Source organism: Chiloscyllium plagiosum, unplaced genomic scaffold (assembly GCF_037043375.1).
Source record: "Chiloscyllium plagiosum isolate Xiang-an unplaced genomic scaffold, Cpla_swu_hap1 HiC_scaffold_39, whole genome shotgun sequence".
NCBI classification, from domain to species: domain Eukaryota; kingdom Metazoa; phylum Chordata; class Chondrichthyes; order Orectolobiformes; family Hemiscylliidae; genus Chiloscyllium; species Chiloscyllium plagiosum.
Window position 1 is genome coordinate 11,705,563 of NW_028270177.1, and position 22,482 is coordinate 11,728,044.

Here is a 22,482-nt window from a genome sequence, read left to right on the forward strand (position 1 = left end):
CAAGATGGCTGCCTTTCAAATGCGGCTGAACAGAGCTTTCTCTCATTCGCCTGTGTCTTGAGGTTGCAGGAGGATGATCTGGGACAAGAAAGGAGTCTTATATGAAACAGAAGACATCCTAAATATTTATTTCCGAAAAAAAACACACGTGTGAAAAATGGAAATAAATGCATAGTTTCATAAAAGTAGTCAATCAGAATCAAGCTTGACAGATAGCTACAATGGAGACTGTTAAAACGGGAAACATTCTTCTGCTCATGCTTGGAAAATGTTGCCAGTTTGTGCATGGGAGCCAGAACAGAAACGGAGTCCAAAAGCCATCTTTAGATTTTGGGATATTTGCTTTTGTTCAGAGGCTGTGAATGGGTGCCAGATAAATGCAGCTTTTTCTTCTGACTTACATTCCCTCAGCACCATTAGTATGTCAGGGTGTCATTTGCAATCAGGAGTATACAGGACATGCAGGCTGAAGAGAAAGAACTTTAAAATGTATTTGAGGGACGTTGGGGTAAGCATGGTGATGCACTACCTTCAGAATCTTATTACCTGTCTGGCTGTAGAATCTGACGATGATGCAGCAGAGAATGGGACCATTCAGTCCATCATTTGAAAGAGCTATTCAATATGCCCCACTCACCTACTCTAGCCCCATGACCTTGAACATTTTTCCTCTCCGAATGCTTATTCAATTCCATTTCCACCCTTCCAAGCAGTGCTTTCTAGGTCACAATGACTCACTTCAAAAAAAGGTTTCTTTGTGTGGTTCACAATCCCCTAGAACCCCAGGCAGACAGAGGAAGCTCTGCAGGGATGCCCTCAATGCCTCACTGGTGAAGTGCAGCATTCCCACAGACACCTGGGAATCATTGCCAAAGTGGAGGAGGGGTATCCGGAAAAGTGTCGAGCACCTTGAGACTTGCTGTCGGGAAAAGGTGGAAGCCGAGTGATAACAGCGTAAGGAGCGTGCTGCCACACCAAATGCTCCACGCAACCCTTTCCGTGACTACCTTCTGCCCCACGTGTAACAGAGTCTGCAGTAGCCCCATGAATCTGTACAGCCACCCACGGACTCACCCAGAGAGTGGAAGAGAGGCATCCTCATCTGTAACGGACCGCCGATTGTGATGATAAGATATAAGTCCTCCTCCTATCGGCCACTGGAAGGATTTTCTATTTATTTTGCTCTACCAAGCCCCTTGTTCAACCTCCTCTTAATACAAGGAGTTTCTCAAGGTCTGCAACTGAACTGAAGTCTTTTTGTTCCCAGTATCATTTTGTTCAATCTTCTCTATTTCTTCTCCAGGGTTTTGACATCCTTCCTAGAGTGTGATGCTCAATGCTGAGAACAATCTGCCAGCTGCAGCAATGCCAGTTTTTGTAAAACTTTAACATGCTTCCCTTGCTTAAGTGCCGTGCAGCCTGAACATTAACCAGGATGCATTGGAAAAGTGGATTGAGAATGTGGGGAAATGAAAATATTTGGGACTGCAATGGAGTTTCTTCTCATGATTTTGGGGATTATGGGGCATAATGCAGGCAGGCCAGTGATATTGCCCATTCCCTAAGTCCTTATGAAGGTGGTGGTGCACTGTCTTTTTGAATTGATGTGATAGGGTTCAGGTTAGGGTCCATTTGCTGTATGTAGATCCACAGTGCTGTTAGAGAGGGTGTTCCAGGATTTTGACCCAATGGTAGTGATTGAATGGTGATATATTTCCATGTCAGGATGGTGAGTGGCTTGGAGGGGAACTTGAAGGTGGTGGTGTTCCCATCTATCTGCTGCCCTTGTCCTTCGAGATGGTAGTGATCATGAAGGTGCTGAATAAGGAGCCTTGGTGAATATGAGCAGTGTATCTTTGGAGATGGAGTTATATTCTGATTGGGGAAAGAGCTACTTTGGGGGGACTGGGGTAAGTGCATATAAACCTGGCCCACATGCATTCCTGCTGTGATTTAAAACTTACCTGAGGCTAACCTTGCCTCATCTCAGCTGCTGGGTTTACTGATGACTGGGTTCCTCAATTGTCTACTTTAAAATCTCCAGAGAGATTATCAACCTTATTCAAATAGTTAAATTGCCAATGAACTTAGTTTCTGGGAGTTGGTTGGCTGACAAACCTTTGTTTCACCTCCATAAGACCAAGCGTTTGAAGAGTTTTGTTAGAGCTGCATTGGGCTTAGTGTCTATCTTTGAAACAACTCTCCTCCCAGTCCATGCTCCACACTCCAAACTTGCCATCTATTTATGTGTTCCAATATCCCCACATACCTTCATCAATAAAATCCAGAAACCCTTATGCATTTTCTCCATGCCTTCTCAACCGCTGTCTGTGCGAGTGTCACCCAATGCTAAGGTAAAGAATCAATGATGAAAGGACGTGCAGGTCTCCAAACAAATGGTAAAAATAATAGCAGGGGTTCACCATGTGGACCATTGAGGCTGTTTCCAATTTCAATCAGATCAGAACCTCTGCACCAATTGCACATTTTATTTCTTTACTGCTTTAACATCAGGGATGAAAATTCTGCACAGACTCATTGGCAAGTCACCCACAGCTCTATGAGGCAATGGATTCTGAAGATTCTGAACCCTCTGAGCATTCTACATGGTCCCCCGAAATTTTGTCAGCGGCAAGTTCTACATCACCCTGTCCAAAATCCATTTGTTCTCTCCACTGCAATGAGTCTTTATAATCTTTTCCTTTCAAATTCCACCCCCCCCCCCCATTTCCTTAATTAACACCCCAATCCCCTATTTTACCACCAAGAGAAATCAAAACAACCTTCTCCAAAATCTCTTGGTGGAGATAGATGAAAAGAAACTCCATTGCAGTCCCAACCATCTTCATTTTCCCACATTCTTGGTAATGTCACTGGATCACTGGACTAATGTCACTGGACTGTTGTGGTTCACTGGACTAGTATCACTGGGCTACCATAGGAAGGATGGTGAAACTTGAAAGCATTCAGAAAAGATTTACAAGAACGTTGCCAGGGTTGGAGGGTTTGTGCTATAGGGAGAGGCTGAACAGCCTTCAGGTTTTCCCTGAAGTGGCGGAGGCTGAGGGGTGATCTTATAGAGGTTTATAAAATCATGAGGGGCAGGGATAGGGTGAGTAGCCAAGGTCTTTTCCCCAGGATTGGGCAAGTCCATAATTCGAGGGCATAGGTTTAAAGTGAGAGGGGAAAGATTTAAAAGAGATTTACAAGCACAGAGGGTGGTGCCTGTATGGAATGAGCTGCCAGATGAAGTGGTGGAGACTGGTACAATTACAACATTTAAAAGGCATCTGGATGTGTTTACAGGGATATGGACCAAATGTTGGCAAATAGGACTAGATTAATTTAGGATATCTAGTGGCATGGACAATTTGGACCGAAGGGTTTGTTTCCGTGCTGTACATCTCTATGACTCTATGGCTATAGTGGATCACTGGACTAATGGCACTGGAGTAGCATGATCTATCATGTTTTGGAGACAACGGGCAGAACTTTCTGTGCCCATCTAGCCCAGGCCTGTGCCCAGATATTAGAAGGACAGGTGCGGGAACTTGTTTGGACAGGAGCCAAAAATTTACTTTCCTGATGGCAGGTATAAGTTTTGCTGTTAGATTATTAGAAACTTTCAGGTCAATCCTTATTCCAGAACTGTAATCGGTTCATATTCATGAGTATGCCATTAATACTCTTTAGCCTCCTAACCCACTGGAATTACATTCATGGGCATAACATGTTTGCCAACAAACAGCAAACATGTGTGTTCACAAATCTGTGTATCTATATGGAATCTATTATACACATGCTCTTATATATATGGGCTTCTTTTCTTCCTCCATGTTCCATTGTGGACAAACTTTATCAGTTTCTTGGCCCCTTCATAACTAAAGCATTTTTTTTGTGCAAATGCTTATGGTTTTAGAGGTGAAGCCTTTCCACATTGAGCAGCTTCTGAGAAACCTCAGTCATATTCAGTCTGGCTTGTTGTCAAAATGTTTACAATATTAGGGGTCCACAATTGCCTGTCACACATCTACCAGGGGTTCACACTGAAAACATAAAGGAGCTACAACACTAAGCAGCTCACTAACCTTGCATTATATCAAGAAGGACGTACACATCTGAGAGCTTTGAGTCAAAGGCTTACATGGAGCAAGAACTCCACAAAAGATGAGTGCACTTTGAGTCCAGTTGCACTCAAGTTTACTGGCCTCAGACAGTATGTGGCCTCACTCGAGCACATTTATAGGCCCCTAACGCTTTAAATATTTTGACAAATAGTTGATTGCCTCGATTTCATCATCACTGCCATCCTGTGTTGGATTCCTGGATTGGAGCTTATCTCCTGCCTTCTGACCTTTAAAGTGAGAGCTACCAAGTTGACACCAAGTTGTATGATATAAACAGGGTGTAAATCTACTGCTTTGAAAAGACAAGAAAGACGGGCAGCAATCTAGCACTCTCTACGACTTCAATCTAGCACTGTCTACGACTCTCTCAATCCATTTTATAGCCATTGAAGAATATTTTTTGATTTGCAGTTGTTGTAGCAAAGGCAGCGAATTTGTCCATAGCAAGCTCCCACAAACAGCAATGTGACAATGATTAATTTTGATTTGGAGATGCCGGTGTTGGATTGGGGTGCACAAAGTTAAAAATCATACAACACCTGGTTATCGTCCAACAGGTTTGATTGGAAGCACTAGCTTTTGGAGCGCTGCACCACCTGATGAAGGAGCAGCACTCCGAAAGCTAGTGTTTCCAACTAAACCCTGTTGGACTATAACCTGGTGTTTTATGATTATTTTTGTGATGCAATTGAGAAATGAACATTGGCTTGGATATGAGCAGAACCTGCCTGCTCTTTCTCCGTGTGAACAGGCTGATGGGGCCATGACTTAACACTCTATCCAAAAGATAGCGCCTCCAGCAATGCAGCACTCCCTCAGTACCTCACTGGGGTGTCAACCTTGAATTCTGACATTCCTGATGAAGGGCCTCTACCCGAAACGGGTCAACCCTCCTGCTCCTCGGATGCTGCCTGACCTGCCATACTTTTCTAGCACCACACTTTTCGACTCCAGCATTTGCATCCTCACTTTCTCTCGAGTCCTGGAGTGAGACTTGAACCCATGACCTTATGATTTGGAGACAAACGTGCCACCCACTGAGACACAGCTGACTTAGAGCTGATCTTCTTCACAAGAATTTCATTCCTCAGTGAATTTGATTTAATTTACACATCTGTGTTACTTATGTGTTCCAATCTCTAATGCCTCTTTCACATCTACCAGCTGAAGAGTTCACTCCCATTACACATCAATTAGAATTTGCTTTGAACTTGCAGATCTGCTTTGGAAATCCTTCTTATCATCTGGTTTCATTTTGACTTCTTTAATCATTGCCAGTGATTCTTACGCAATTTGAAGTGTTCTAACATACATTCCCATTCAGACTGGACACAGTTACTTCACCAATGAAGACTTCAGCCTGCATTAGTTGATATTAAGGTGATCAATATCTCCTATTCATATATGATTATGTAAGAACAACAACAATTTACATTTACATAGTGCCTTTAACATGGTACAACATCGTAATGGCTTCACAGAGGCATTCACGAAGAAACAAGGAGGCAACAGGGCAAGACCACTGGAGCTTGGTCAAAGAGCTAATGTTAAAGTAGCATCAAGTCAGAGAGCTGGAGGAATTTAGGGAGGAAGCTGCAAAGTTTAGGCCCTAAGCAGCGTTAGGCATGGCCAGAAATGGTCGATCAATCAAAACGTTGATGTGTAACTCACCAGAACAGTGGAAGAATACAAAGATCCTGGGCTGGGGTGCAGGGAGGGACAGAGAGATGAAGGGGGAAGTTCAGAGGGAGTTGAAAAGAAACTTACAAATTTAAAAACTGTGGCCTTGCTGGACCAGTTACCAATTGATCAGTGAGCACAGGCATATTAAGGTTTATGAGCTAGGAGAGGAGCAGCAAAATGTTTGGATGAACTCAAATGTTTTGCAGAGTGGGAGGTAGGAAGCCAGCCAAAATTTGGGATAGCTCATTTTTATTTTGCTATGAAGCAGAAACAATGAAAGGGAACTATGAGTTACAGTAGACGATAAACTCTGGGTATATTTCCTGTAGATACGAGATTGCCTAACCTTTTACAAACACAATTCCTGTACCAGGGCGCTAACAAGTGAGAAATAAAGAAGGTTTAGATTTATTGGCACACGTACACGAATACAGTGAAAAGTAGTGTTTCACATGACACTCGCAGCGTTGCCACTCTCCGATGCCATCTTGGATTACTGGTTATTTTGCATGTTATTATTTCAATAGTTTGTCTTTTACATTTTCTTCTCAGTTGGCCTCTCCTGTTTCTTGTTCATCCTCCGCTGCTCCTTCAGTCACCAGGTCATTGGCCACCACCATTGTCCCCGTGTCTGCAGTATCCCTGCTGTTGACCCGTGGCTGCATGGGTCCCTACTCTCTCGTTCCTCCTCCAATGCTCCTGCCGATGCTGGGCATCTGCCGTTGGGCTCCAGGCTCAAGGCTCCTCCTCTGATATTATCGCCTCCGCAGCTGGAACAGGCCTACGCAGGATCCGGTGGGATCCCGACTCCAGGCTCCGCCTCACCTCCTGCGTCCATGACTGAGCCAGAGACAACCCATGGGTCTGAGCCCAACAGCGGCCAAACCCAAGGGCAGGCAATGTGGTTATAAATAACCATGGAGAGACAATGAAGCCAGCATAGCACCCAGAACATGAATAATATTGAGAGGATGAGAATGCAGTGGGTTCCACTGCACTGTGCCCATAAACGGCTGAGCCCCAACGCTGCCAACCCCACCACCCCCATCTTGGTTACTACGTCGATTGTTGATACGACAACTAGGAGGCAGGCTCTGGCTTCAGGAGACTGACTACTTGGAAACCTGTTGGGAACAGGCCTAGTGGTTTTATTGCTGGACTATTAATCCAGGGACCCAGGTAATGTTCTGGGGAGCCAGCTTCGAATCCCACCATGACAGATGGTGGAGTTTGAAAACAATAAATATTTGCAACTAAAGAGTCTAATGATGACTGTGAATCTATTCTCAATTGTCATAAAAACCCATCTGGTTCACTGATGTTAGGGAAGGAAACTTCCGTCCTTGCCTGGTCTGGCCTACTGTGACTACTGACCCATAGCAATGTGGTTTACTCTTAACTGACCTCTGGGCAAATAGGATGGGCAATAAATGCTGACATAGCCAGTGACACCCTCATCTTGTGAATGAATAACAAAACATGAAGAGAAATAGGAAGTTCTTCGGGCTAAGAAGAAGGCCCAGAACAAACAAAGGCCACCACATCCAGTACTTGCTCAGCCCATCGTTCTCTCCTACAGTGAATGAGGCAGAGCCTGGCATTCCAGAATAAGCCACCCTATCAGATATTTATCATGGAGTTGGCCATGAGATGGACGGCGGCCAACAGACAAGGTTACTCATCTTGATGCTCAATTCATATTGAAAATAAGAATTATCAAGCTCAATGGAGTCATCCATCTTCAACTGTAGATTCCTGCACCTGAGCCTCTTTCACAACCAAGGGAACACCACCAGCTATAAATTCCCTTTTAACTTGGAAATGTATTGTTCCTTCACTGTCACTGGGTCAAAATCCTGAAACTCCTTCCTAACAGCACTGTGATATCCCCATACTCCAAGGACTGTAGCACTTCAAGACGCTGCTCACCATCACCTTCTTCAGGGCAATTAAGGATGAGCACTACATTTTGGCCTAGCCAGCAACATCCCACAATCTCTTGATCCCATGTTTACCGTGTTTGCTACCTTGGGCATTTTCTGTCAGTTTGAAAGGGTGGGGAAGGGATAGGCACTGCTGCCTCACAGCACAAGGGAGCTGGGTTCGATCCCAGCCTCGGGCAACTGTCTGTGTGCAGTTTGCACATTCTTCCCATGTCTGCATGGGTTACCTCCGGGTGCTCCGTTTTCTCCCACAATCGAACGATATGCAGGTTAGGGTGGATTGGCCATGCTAAGTTGCGCATAGTGTTCAGGGATGTGTAGGTTAGATGTATTGGTCAGGGGTAAATGTTGCATAATAGGGGATGGGTCTGGATACTCTTCAGAGAGTCAGTGTGGACTTGCTGGGCCAAAAGGCCAGTTTCTGAAGGGCCATAGGGAATCTATGGATTCTATGAAATGACCTTCACATGCACCAATGTAGCATCTATAATTTAACCACAGGATCAGAGTCAGCAGCTTAGGAGAGAGAAACAAAACTTTAAACTCAATTTTGTTTGTTTTTAAAGGTTTCCAATGATTAATAACCAACATCAAGGACCCTTGTGTGCAGTTTTGTTTTTTAATCTGAATAAGACTGCAGCAAAGATTTATAATTCCTGAGTTGGTAGGACTGACATATGAGGAAAGATTGAATGGGATAGGATTATATTCCCAGTGGATCAGAAGAATGAAGGTGGATCTCATTGAAATCAAAAGATTCTAACAAGGTGACATAGAGTAGATGCAGGAAGGATATTTTCCATAACAGGGGAATCCAGAACAAAAGGTTACAGTCTAAAGCTACAGAGTCGACCATTTAAGACTGAGATGTTAGGAATGTTATTCACCCAGAGACTGGTGAGCTTATGAAATTTCCTACCATTGAAAGTGGCTGAGGGAAAAATATTGTATGACTTTAAGAAGGAATTGGATATATGACTTGGGGCTACAGGAATCAAAGAATATAGGGGAAAAGTGGGAACAGGTGCTTGTGTTGGATGATCAGCTGTGACTATAATGAATGGAGGAGCAGGCTGGAAGGCTAAGCTGCCTACCCCTGTTCCGATTTTCTGCATTTCTACGTTTCTTTTCACTTCAGCTTTTGGGATTGACTTTGTCCAACTAACTTCCCTCAATTCAAGCATGTTTCTACAGAATGCATCTCAGTTAGAATTAGAATTGGATTTTATTGTCACATGTACTCAAGTACAGGGATACAGGAGTACATGAAAAGTGTACCATGTCATCTCAATGATATAGAGTTAAGGCTTTGACAATGACTAAAAATGTGTTATAGTTTAGTCTTGGAGATTCGTAAATAATCTCCATGAAACAGGGTTACCCTGGTGTAGCAGTAGGTTATTCTGTGAAGAGATCGGCATTTTGTATTGATATACACTGAATTCCATTCATTTCCTTCGAAGGTTCATATTCAAGTGGTCAACCGTGTCCCAGTGAAGTCACAGTAAGGGGCATGTGCACAAAACATGAAAAATAAAGATGTTATAATGCACTTAAATACTTTCCTCATTTTGTGAAAGAGCTGTACAATGGTTGCCAATAAAGATAGTTTGCTAAAACTCAACTGCCTCCAGGGCTACAGGAGATTGTACAAAAGAGCTTTGAGTTGCTGGAGAAATTGTACTGTTAAGACCTTGCCATTTGTAACAAACACTCTGTCTAGCTCTTGATATTGCAGAAAGATCTTCATCAGAATTAAATAATCCTTCACCCTTTTGGAAGTTATTTTGATACATGGTTTCTGGATGATAAAGGGGCTAGTGTCATTACAAACAAATGATCCTGTTATCCCATTGCTCTTTGTGGGATTTTTTTTGTGCAGAATTGCTACTGCATTACAACAGTGACTGCAGGTTCAAAAAAAGCTTTAAAATGTCCATGAAGGATTTATGGAAATGGCTCAATAAATACCACAAGCACAGAAATAAACTGGAGAAACTCAGCAGATCTGGCAAAATCTATAGAGGTAGAAGCAGTGAATATTTCATGTTTGGTATGATATTTAGAGTGAGAGAGCTGGACAGCACAGAAACAGGCTCTTCGGTCCAATTCGTCCATGCCGATCAGATATCCTAAATTAATCTAGTCCCATTTGCCAGCATTTGGCCCATATCCCTCTAAACCCTTCCTATTCAGATACTCATCCAGATGCCTTTTAAATGTACCAGCCTCCACTTCTTCTGGCAGCTCATTCCATGCGTGCCACCCTCTGTGTGAAAAAGCTGCCCCGTGGGTCCCTTTTAAACCTTTCCCCTCTCAGTTTAAACCTATGCCCTCTAGTTTTGGACTCACTTATCCTGCGGAAAAGGCCTTGCCCCTCATGATTTTATAACTTCTTCAGTTCTTGTTAATGTATTTCACTGTTTGAATGTTTTCCAGTGATCACATTTCACCGTTAGGCACCTACACGGTTTTCTGAAGTGACAGCAGTACAAATAGATGCCGTCCTTCTGTTAGGACACCTTTAAATGTCTCCTTTGGAATGGGTCCATTTGGACATGTTAGCCGCACTTAGAGAACTGATAGAGCAATTGACTATGTGCATCATTTTAAGCTATACCAAAGTAAAGACAAAGCAGCAAGTGCTCACCCCGAACTGGATAGAGAAATGCAAATCTCCAAGTTCTCACTTGCCTTTTGCTGTTCGGTTTCTGAAACATCAAGTCTCTTCATGGGATTGAAGTTAATGGGGAAAACGAAGCGATTCTCAGTAACTTGTGGCCACAGATAGAGAAGATTGTCTCAATGGCACAAATCTCACTTAAGTAAGGTCACCTCTGCCCACTCCCCCCATTCTTTTAGTCATGAATGGAAAACCCCATTCATTGGCTCTCCCTGTTCAAATAGTTGACCTCGGTAAAATAAAGGCTGTGGATGCTGGAAAACTAAAACCAATGAGATAATGCTGGAAAAACTCAGCAGGTCTGACAGCATCTGTGGATAGAGAAAAACAAAGTTCATGTTTCAAATCCAGTATGACTGTTCAGAGGTGAAGTTCTGTTTCTCTGCCAGACCTGCTGAGTTCTGATTTTCTCTGTGTTGTTATTGACCTTAGTTGCTGGACAGTTCCTGCAGTTAGATGGATCTGGAGAACCTGACTTGACATTCTTGCCTAATTCCATCAACCATTGACCCTTCATTAGTCAAGAATCTACCTACCTCTGCCTTAAACAAAAACATGCAAAAACCCTGCCACATCACTCTGGGGAACAGAAAGAGGGCATAGGTTTAGGGTGAGAGCGGAAAGATATAAAAGAGACCTAAGGGGCAACTTTTTCACACAGAAGATGGTTTGTGTATGGAATGAGCTGCCAGATGATGTGGTGGAGGCTGGTACAATTGCAACACTTAAAAGGCATTTGGATGGGTATATGAATAGGAAGGGTTTGGAGGGATATGGGCTGGGTGCTGGCAGGTGGGACTAGATTGAGTTGGGATATCTGGTCGGCATGGATGGGTTGGACCAAAGGGTCTGTTTCCATACTGTACATCTCTATGACTATGACTCTATGACTAAAGAGAAGAGGAAAGGACTCCCAACCAATTCTTATACAATGCCTCCCCCTCTCTATCCTGTACTGGGCAGTGACTCAGTTCCGGTCAGAACTAAGAACGTATGAACTCATTCTTTGCTGCAAACCAACAGGGAGGTTTTTATGCTGAAAAGGCTGGAACATGTCCAAATAAGCTCATGAGGAGAAAGTGAGGTCTGCAGACGCTGGAGATCAAAGCTGAAACTTTATTGCTGGAACAGCACAGCAGGTCAGGCAGCATCTAGGGAACAGAAGAAGATTCCTGAAGAAGGGCATGTGCCCGAAACGTCGAATCTTCTGTTCCCTAGATGCTGCCTGACCTGCTGTGCTGTTCCAGCAATAAAGTTTCAAATAAGCTCATGAACACTGCCTGAGCACTCAGGTGTCACGTGACTCAACACTTAAAGGGACACAGTCCCAACTTGACATAAATCAACTATAATACATTATATAACAATGAGTGTGATATACACAACAGCTGATATTCAGTTCCATTACAGTCAATGGAATTAAATTCCAGCCACTGTATATAACCGGTGGGTGACACAATATCACTTGTCGTATGCCACTGATGAGACAAATTCATATCACTGTTTTATTCCACTTACACAACTCAGCTTCAGAAAGTAACATAAACAAATCATCAGGCTTCACTTTAGTCAGATCACTAGACTTGAAATGTTAACTCTGCTTTCCCTGCCTGATGCTGCCAGACCTGCTGAGCTTCTCCAGCGATTTCTGCTTTTGTTCCATTCTAGTCAGTGTTGACAGGCAATTCAATTATGTCTTATTTTTCCAGCATCCTGGAGGAAAATTAAGAATTTATCAAGGCCCAGACTTATTTTTTCAAAGAAATTTCTTTTAACCTACAGAATTTTTTTCCCTCTCCCCTTCCTTTTGTATGAATGATGAATTTTGGTCCAAGGATTATCATTTAAAAATGACCAAAATTCAGACGTAATGAATAAAGCCTGTAAAAAGTCATAGGCATTTTGACCCATATCTGAATCCTATTGTTTAGAATTTAAATGATTATCTAAACAGAGCAGCCCAGTTGAATTTGCTTCAAAGAATTTAAAGACAAGGCTGTTTTTATTTTCTTTTGAAAAGCTTAAATGTCAGGATGGGAAACAATTGAGCTCTGCTGTGGTATCTGATATTTATTAAATCAAAGCTGTCCAAGACTTAACATTCCATATGGAGAATAGGATTTGAAAACAACAGTTCTTCAGATAGTTTCATTTTTTTAACATATATATTTCTGTGTTCATGTCGGACAGTTTTACAGAGGCTGAGAGGATTAGTGGTAGCTTAAGCCGAGGGTTTGATGAATGACATTGGTCTTCCTCTTTAACCACAAGCAATCGAGTCTTCTTACAGCCGTTCTTATTAGCAATGTGATGACAAATGTTGAGGGAAGGAAGTAGTTCAAAAGCTGAAAGGAACTCACAAAAATCATTCAGTGAAAGCATGATACTTCCAAGCACTATTCATTCCTCAGCTTCCCAAGTGCTTCCTGCATGCAGTGTTTGGAAAGAATGTTTGCACCATTAACACCATTCAACTCCCAGAAAAAGGAGACACTATTTCTCAAAGCTTTGAAAGTTTCAGCCTAATTTGCTGCTTATTTGAGACAGGTTTAAAAATCTGTACCTCCCTGTTTCTGACAGTAGCTGTTGAAGGTTGACTCCCATCTTCCACTGAAGGCACCAACGCATAGACCTGTAGAGTCACACACAATGGAAACAATTCGGTCCAACCAGTCCATACTCAACATAATCCTAAACTAAACTAGCCCCACCTTCCTGTTCCCGGCCCATATCCCTTTCCTATTCATGTACTTATCCAAATGTCTTTTAAATGTTGTAGGTGCACCTACATCCACAACCTCCTCAGGAAGTTCATTGCACAGGGATTTTGCCAAAGTGTCTGTTCTTCAAACAAGATGTGACAATGAGTGTTGGTGAGCTCTATTGATACGGGGTGTTATAACAGAAGCTCGTTCAGTCCTCGCTTAGTGTCCATATGGTCATGAGTTTTGACTCTACAAAAGTAACATGCATGATACTTAGGCAATGGAAAGCAAAATCAGGAGCTGCATTTTATGGCTGGTCAAGCCAATATCACATCTACTACAGTACCCTCTAAAGCATCCTCCAATAGAAATCATTGGATAGAGATCATCTATGAGCTTTCCAAATGATATTTCAAAACTACCCATTGTCTGGGTTTGATGAAGCCAACTGTTGAGTTACTCCATTCTCCTAAGAGAGTCTGATTTTTAAGCAGTTTTGATGTCCTTATTTTGCACCTCACTTTACAGCCTCATGTATCATTTGGTGTGTTCAATCTTTCATCGTGTAGTTTTATGCCCACATCCATGAGTTTGGGTTGAAGACAGACTGGTCAAGCGGAAGGCAGGATCAAGAATTGTTCTTGGGTCTCAGCTTAACTATAACCAGTTAATGACATATTCTACCAAAATACTACAATACATGGAATCCAGAGACATACCAGGCTCTAATCTTAAAGCGACTAACCCATGGCTACTCCACATTCTCTGCACATGTTTCTAAAATTAAATGGCTAGATTTGAGGCTTTTACCTAGCTCTCCGTATGTTTGTTTCTCCTTAACTCCACCCAGACTGTGCTATTTATGCCCAGTGAGGAACAGTTCCATGACAAACTTGCAAGGTTGTTCCAAGGTCCTTCCACAGCATTCAGCAATCAAAACCATCTATCTTTTTGAGCACGCCTTGTCTATTGTACTGTGAACCTGTTAGGAACTTGATAAAAGATGCTAAAACTAAATATTGATTTTCTTCCCTTGGTCTGAGAGAGTACAAGGCATCAGCCCATTCCTCCTTGAATGTTGATATTACTGAGGTTAAGAACTGTTTACTTCATTCATTTAACTTTGTGTTACTATAGGTATCAAATGCCTATATTAGCATTAGCACATTAAAAAGTACACTTATTTTTAGTGGCAGTGAATGCGATGGAGAATTGTCCTTTTTGTTTTTGATCAGACTAATAAAGCAATATTGGGGTAAAGATATTAAATGCTCACATATCATATAAACCAAATACTGAATGAACTGCACATTTCAACCTCAAGCTTGTTAAAATACATCGGATAATTTATTCCCTTCCTATTTTTAATTTTTTTATCACAAATCATGACTTCAGCAAAGGTATATAGGTTCATGCTGCTACACTCAGTGCACGCTGGGATAGTTAACTGCAAATGATCCCTATGGAATGCATCAGAGCCAATCGATCCCTCATTATAAACGTTGTACAAATCAAAACCTTTCTATGGATATTTGATCAGAAATCCGTAACCAAATAAACAGTTGTAGTGATTTTAATTATAGACTAAAGCTTTCTTAATCAGTACCATCAGTGTAGAGCAGGTCTCCCTTGACCTATTTTTGACCCACTTGCCCAAAGATTTGCTTTCCTTGGTTAATTTGAATGCAATTGGTTCTATTAACCACCAGCCCACCTACACTTTTCTCCCTGTTCCACCCCTGATTTGTTGAGTGTAATCCTCAGCCCCAGTACATCCTGTTTATAACTCAGCCTCTCTCTTGCTCATTCAAAGGATTACCGGCTCTATATATCTACACTAGGTCAGGCCAAGTTAAGATTTTATTTTACACAGTAAAACAAGAAAACACCGTCAAGACCTTAATTTTTCTCTTTGCCTGTTATGAACTTTATGCAACACTCTCCTCGCTCGTTCACAGTGTTACCTCCTCAGGGCAAGAAATATGTGCAGTGAAAAAAAAGATCTGTGGTCAATTTTATGGAAAAAAGTATTTCTAGGAAATTCCTTCCAAACTCCCTAAGGCAATCAAGGAAGTTGAGCATAACCATGGTTACCTGTGATGTATCACTGACATACGGAAACTCACCATCCGCCCCCTCCTACCTTAATAATTAGAAACATAAAAGTAAAATAACTGGGAAAGATCACTTCAAATCATTAGGATGATCCCAAAGGTCTCCAATGACTACAAAAGGCAAAAATGCATTTCTTTTCATTTTTGAATTTATGGCATTCTCCTTCCTAGGCCATTTGATATCTGCACCTTTCAGTAAGATAACATTGGGGCTTAACTGGATCACACAGTGCTCATTATGTAGGTGATATGTGGCAACATAACACTCAAAAATAGGGCCTGATGTGCACACACACGCACACCACTGAAGAGAAATTCACAGGCTGCCATCTTAATGGGTTCTACATGCCTGTGTATGACGACTGTAGAGCAGGGGGATGATAACACAAGATCAAAAGACAATGTTGTTTGGATCCCAGGATTGTTATAACTGGAAATGCAGACACCACACAATGCCTCGTTTTAACCTGGCCCCACCGAAATCAACATTGAACTGACTAAGGAAACCTCCCAGCATTGCTATTTATAGGGATGACAACTAAGTGCAGCTTAATTGGTAAATTATTTCATCTGGGTACTTGTTTTTTGCAACTTTCCAAGACTTGGCAAAAATTTGAATGCTCTACAGAGTACGGTTTGGCTGGTCTTGAAGTAATTGTTTGACCATTTAAAATCCTGAGCTGAAACAAGTTGCTTGCAGAAATGAATGAATTGACAAGAGTTTCCTCTGGTAATGGAGCATGACTAGAAGAATGAAGAGAGGTCACAAAGAGCCGAACAAACAGCAAGAATGGGGAGGGGAAGCAGGACAGTTAGCAGGAGGTCATATAAGCCAGGTATCTTTAGCATGTAATTCCTTTATGTCTACCTTAGGAAGAACCAACACACAATACACGTTCACTTCACCTAAGAGACTGTGAGTAAAGAATGCCAAATGCTGCAGTTTCCTAACAAGGTAAGATCAGCATTGCCTATTGTTATCAGACTAGAAGCTGTTTGTAAGCTGTGAGTTATGGGTGCAAAGCTTGTATTAATTGAGTGTGGATAAATTATGTCCATTGAAGGGTTGAATGGTGACTGATAGAAATTGTGGATAATTGGTAAATGGAATGTTGTGATTTGGACAGCAGATGAGGTTAGAGGTGAGACTTGCAAGTTATAAAATCGATGGTCAAGATATTGACCCCTCCAGTGCTACCCCTGTCCACATTCAGCTGGATGGCACCATGTGGATATAGCACATCTCACAGGAATGTAGGAAATGGGAGCAGGATTGGGCACCTTAACCCCTCGAACCTACTCCAGCCCTATCATGACTGACCTTCTAGTTCTCCTCTCGGCACCTCTTGTACCAAACCCTGCAGTGGATTGTCAGGAATTCCTCGAAGTGTCACAAAATAATGATACGTTTGTGACAGAGATTGATAGACTTCCATGTACTGATGAGATCAACAGATCTAGGGATAGTGTGGGAAAATACCACTGGCGTAGATGATCAGTCATAATATAGAATTGCAACGGGCTCAACTGCTGCTCCTATGTTGCAATATTCCTAGAATAGATTCACTTTTCAGACCAGCCCTGCCCCTTCTTGCAATCAGAATTCATCCCCCATTTAAGAGCTGCAGGCTGTCTTTAATCTGAGCTACTCATATCTGATATAGGGTCCCTTGCTGATGTTAGCAGCCAATGAACTGTACAGCTAGTGCTGGCTGAACACAGTAAACATTTAAAAACAGCAGGTAACATGAATTTAAATTTCAGCTTGAATCATAAAATATGTGGGGCATGCGTTAACTACTTATGATGATCCCTATATTGTTATCCAATTTAACCCCTTTTATTTCCCCCAAATGTAAACAGCTGTGGTCTTTTTTCATAGCTCAAGTCCAATTCAATTTGTTCTCTTCACCTTACTTGTGCTCTGCCAAGATTGGGTTACTGTTATGCCACAGTGCCCAGAGCTGGACACAATACCCATTGTGAGGTTAAAATTAGAATTAGGTTTATTGTCACATGTACTCAAGGACATAAGTACAGGAGTACAGTGAAAAGTTTACGAAGTCGTCCCATATGGCACCATCTTAGATTAGACATGATTTGGAGATGCTGGGTTGTACAAAGTTAAAAATCACACAACACCAGGTTATAGTCCAACAGCTTTAATTGGAAGCACACTAGACTTCGGAGCAACGCTCCTTCATCAGGTGATAGTGGAGGGCTCGATCGCAACACAGAATTTATAGCAAAAATTTGCTGTGTGATGTAACTGAAATTAGACATTGAAGAATTGATTGTCTGTTAAGCCTTTCATCTGTTAGAATACAGTGATAGTTTCACTTCTTTCATGTGTAAATCACAAAACCTCGGGTTGCATTCTCGGGTTAGCTGTTAACAATGGTGATAGCTAGACAATATGTTGAAGGTGTTAGCCCCCTGTGTTCTCTGTCTATGACCTGATGTTTAGATTGATTCTAATCTAAAAATAACAGAGTTTTACATAAATTCATGCAATTTTTGAGCTCAGAGTTCTACATGAATGTATGGAGTTTTTAAGCAAAGTGCAATGTAACTCTGCAAGTACAAATTCACCCCACAAAATATATGTGTGCATGTGGGTCTTTGTCTGTCTGTGTGTGTATGTCTGTCTGGGGTGGGGGTTGTGAGTGTGAGAAAGTGTGTGTGTGTAGTGAGTGCAGAGTGCCTTAAGTCTGTGAGGGGGTGCATGTGTGAGTCTGGGAGTGTGTGTGTCTATAAGGGTGGGTGTGGGTGTCTGTGTGCACGTCTGTGTGTACCTGTGTCCGTGTGTATGTGAGAGTGCGTGTGTGTAATGCAATGGTGATCACCTGTAATGTGACATGAACCCAAGGTCCCGGTTGAGGCCCTCCCTATGGGTACCGAACTTAGCTATCAGCCTCTGCTCAGCCGATAGTGGTCTTTCTGGAACGCTGATAGGGGAGGGAAGGGAAACAGACCCCACCACCAAGAATATATTTCTCTCCTGTCCCCGATCAGCGTTCTGGAAAGACCACTCCCTCCGTGACACTCTTGTCAGTCCACACCCCCCACCAACCCAACCTCCACTCCCGGCACCTTCCCCTGCAACTGCAAGAAATGCAAAACTTGCGCCCACACCTCCCCCCTTACTTCCCTCCAAGGCTCCAAGGGATCCTTCAATATCCGTCACAAATTCACCTGCACCTCCACACACATCATTTACTGCATCCACTGCACCCGATGTGGCCTCCTCTACATTGGGGAGACAGGCCGCCTACTTGCGGAACATTTCAGGGAACACCTCTGGGACACCCGTACCAACCAACCCAACCGCCCTGTGGCTGAACACTTTAACTCCCCCTCCCGCTCTGCCAAGGACATGCAGGTCCTTGGCCTCCTCCATCGCCAGACCATGGCAACACGACGGTTGGAGGAAGAGCACCTCATCTTCCACCTAGGAACCCTCCAACCACAAGGGATGAATGCAGATTTCTCCAGCTTTCTCATTTTCCCTTCCCCCACCTTTTCTCAGTCCCAACCCTCGGACTCAGCACTGCCTTCTTGACCTGCAATCTTCTTCCCGAACTCTCTGCCCCCACCCCGTCTCTGGTCTATCACCCTCACCTTAACCTCCTTCCACCTATCACATTCCCAATGCCCGTCCCCCAAGTCCCTCCTCCCTACCTTTTATCTTAGCCTACTTGGCACACCCTCCTCATTCCTGAAGAACGGCTTATGCCCGAAACATCGATTCTCCTGCTCCTTGGATGCTGCCTGACCTGCTGCGTTTTTCCAGCAACTCCCTTTCTTTACCCACCTGCCTCTTCTGTTAGTCACAATAAGGGTGATTTCAAATGGAGCCCCTCTTTGTTGATGCCTTTCTTCCAGACTGAATGTATTTACATTTTAAAATAAATCAATTTAACCAGACTTTCTTGAACAAAGTTAATTTATTCATTGCTAAATGTGAGAAGAATAAATAATGAATCACAAATGCATACAGATTGGGAATGGGAGGTGAGTGCACAAAACCATAACATTAAAGAAAAGATACAGTGGCTATTCTCTGCATTGTTTGTGAAGGGCAGATAATTAAATAATATGGCCTTTACAGTGGATGTTACTCGTGTTGATGACATTGGTTATTGAACAGTTACTTTGAGGCTCTTGGCTTTGCAAGTTGTTTGAAATTCTTATTTCCTAGTTCTTTTTGATAATGCCTGGCTGATTGTACTCAGACTGAGAGAGACATTTCCATTTCTTTACTAACAATGTGGGTGTGTTTGAATGGCTACATTCAAAGCTAATACCTTCACAACACACTAGTCCATACACCAGGAAGTCAGACCACTAGCACGCAGAGCAGTGTTAAAATTTGTTTTTAACAACTATCCCTGGGTATTCTTGAAAGGGGATGTTGGACTTATGCCTCTCACCCAGACTTATGTCTTTTTTGACCATCATGTTCAAGGTCAGAGTTCACTGTGTAGTGCCCTTCTCTCTTTGACATCTGCAGGTGTAACATCCAGCATGCCCCTTCAGCCTACAATGAATATATAGCCACAGTCATTTGTTTGGTTGTAGCAGTCCTCTTTCAAAAACAAAAGTTGGAATTAGAAGTTTGACATATTCTGTAGATGATCTGGTTATGATTCCTAGTCATGTTACGACTAATGCCACATGTTCTGGCAGGAACAACTTATCCCCCAGATCTTTGCAAAAACATCACTTTTGCAGGTCATAACAGTTAGATCATCTAATATAATTGGATGACTTATTGTCCATGATTTATGGACTTGCATTTATATCATGAGGTATCACATTTTTTATTGGCTTCTACACAATGACCTTCATTAGTGACTGTTACAGGTGAGGATGAAGGCTGTAACGTGGGACATAATTAATGTCGAAGAGCAGAGAGGAGACAAGCAAAATGAAAGGGAAATGGCCAGGTATAATAAAACTTCAGGGGTTTGAACATCATACAGGCTGGAGGAGGAAGAAGATGTATTTTGGGGAAAGAATTTTGATATAAATAGGCAGGAACGTTTTGAATGGAGTACTATAATTTATAAGCTGCTATTTAGTTCAACATTAGAGTTTTACTGTATGCAAGATATCTGGCTTTAAGAAGCTTCATCTTGTATCAGTACTCTGCAGCTTCAGCACTTAAAACTGAGCCTAAATCTAGTAACCAAGCACTGGAACATTGGTTTGCTAATCCTGTCTTTCCGAAGACATTCACACTGAGATTCCAAGGTCTTCTCAGCTTTATAAAAATTCACTCCTCCCCCCCCCAACCTCTCTCTTCCTGGCCTGCTAATTCACCAGAAGCTAATTAAATTGAAAGCAAAAATCTGTGTTTGATTGCAAAGGTCTCAAGCAGGGTCATTACTGTAAAGGATTAGCCATCTGATGTGGATTAAGAGGGCCTGCTACATAGCTTTGCTAATCCTGCAGTATTTACCATTTACAAGAACTTGTTGAATGAGACATTGATGATCTTTTCATAATTCCCTAATGCTTAAATGAGGCAGGATCCTTTCTTCCTGGTGTAGAGTGCATGGTTAAATCCTCTTCTATGATGAAGATGAATAAGCCTTAATTGTCCGGGTTGAAATTTAATTTAATGGGACATTCAGCAATTTCTCAGTGCCCTGGAGACTGACATTTCACACCACAAAGAACAAAAAGCTTATTACATACTCACAAATTTCTCTCCTGTGTATCATGCTGACACATTTTGCCAAATTCAAACTAAACTTGGCAGTAGCTTTCATTTCCATTTTCTGCACTTCTGACTTGCTGGCATAAAATTCCACGGGCACTGGTTATCTTTGCCCAGGAGACCCACATTTGCCTTAATAGCGGATCTACAATGAGAATGGTAATCAATCCTGTTCTCAACCTTTCTCCAATTGTAAAAACAATGATTTATGGCATGGTAGGAGGCCCTTCAGCCCATGTTGTTTGTGCTAGCCGCAAAAGAATTTTGTCCTTCATTACTAACGGGATTGAATTTAAAAGCAGAGAAGTTATTTTGGAACTGTATAGGGTACTGGCGAGGCCACACCTGGAGTACTGTGTGCAGTTTTGGTCTCCTTACTTGAGAAAGAAAGTATTGCTACTAGAGGGGATTGCTACTAGAGGAAGTTCACTCGGTTGATTTCTGAGTTAAGGGGGTTGGCTTATGAGGAGAGACTGAGTAGACTGGGATTATATTCATTGAAATTCAGAAGAATGAGGGGATCTTACAGAAACATGTAAAAGTATGAAGGGACTGGATAAGATAGAAGTAGAGAGAATGTTTCCACTGGCAGGTGAAACTAGGACAAGAGGGCATAGCCTCAAAATAACAGGTGACCGATTTAGGACCGAATTGAGAAAGAACTTCTGCACCCAGATGGTTGTGAATTTATGGAATTCCCTGCCCAGTGAAGTAGTTGAGGGCTCCTCAGTAAATGTTTTTAAAGCTAAGATAGATTTTGTTTTGAACAGTAAAGGAATTAAGGGTTATAGTGAGAGGGTGGGTAAGTGGGATTGAGGCCATGGAAAGGTCAGCCGTGATCTGATTGAATGGCAGAGCAGGCTCGAAGGGCAGGATGGCCTACTCCTGCTCCTAGTTCTTATGTTTCTTATTCCAGTCCCACTTCCAGGTGTTAATCTGTGCTACTGAAGGTTATGGCATTTCAACTGAGGGTTTAAGAATTTGTAAATGTGATAAGTGTTTCTTCCTTTAGCATCCTTTCAGGCCACAAGTCCTCAACCCTCACTACCCACTTGGTGAAAAGCACTCCTCTCTACTCTCTCTAATCCTTCCACCATTTATGTTGCTGGTTAGTGACACCTTGGCTTCAGGGGTGCAGCTCCTTCTGATGCACTTTACTGGGGCTCTTTTTAATGTCAGATCCCTCCTTTACATCTTCTGATCAGTGGGAAACAATTCCTGTCTGTTTGACCATTCCTCATAGATAAATTTCTCCATTCCTGACAACATCCTTGGAACTGTTTTGTTTCCCTCAATCTTCACTAATGTGATAACACTTCTCTTAATGTAGTGACCAGAACTGTAGACCGAAAAGGGAAAATCACCATAGTCCTAGAGGACAATAGGGCTGCTCTCTCAATAGAGAGAGATGACCAGTGGTGAGTTTAACCTGAGTGTGTACCATGCCTCAGGTGAGGGGTGAGGTTGAGAGGGAGTGACCCACATGCTAATCTCAGCTGGTG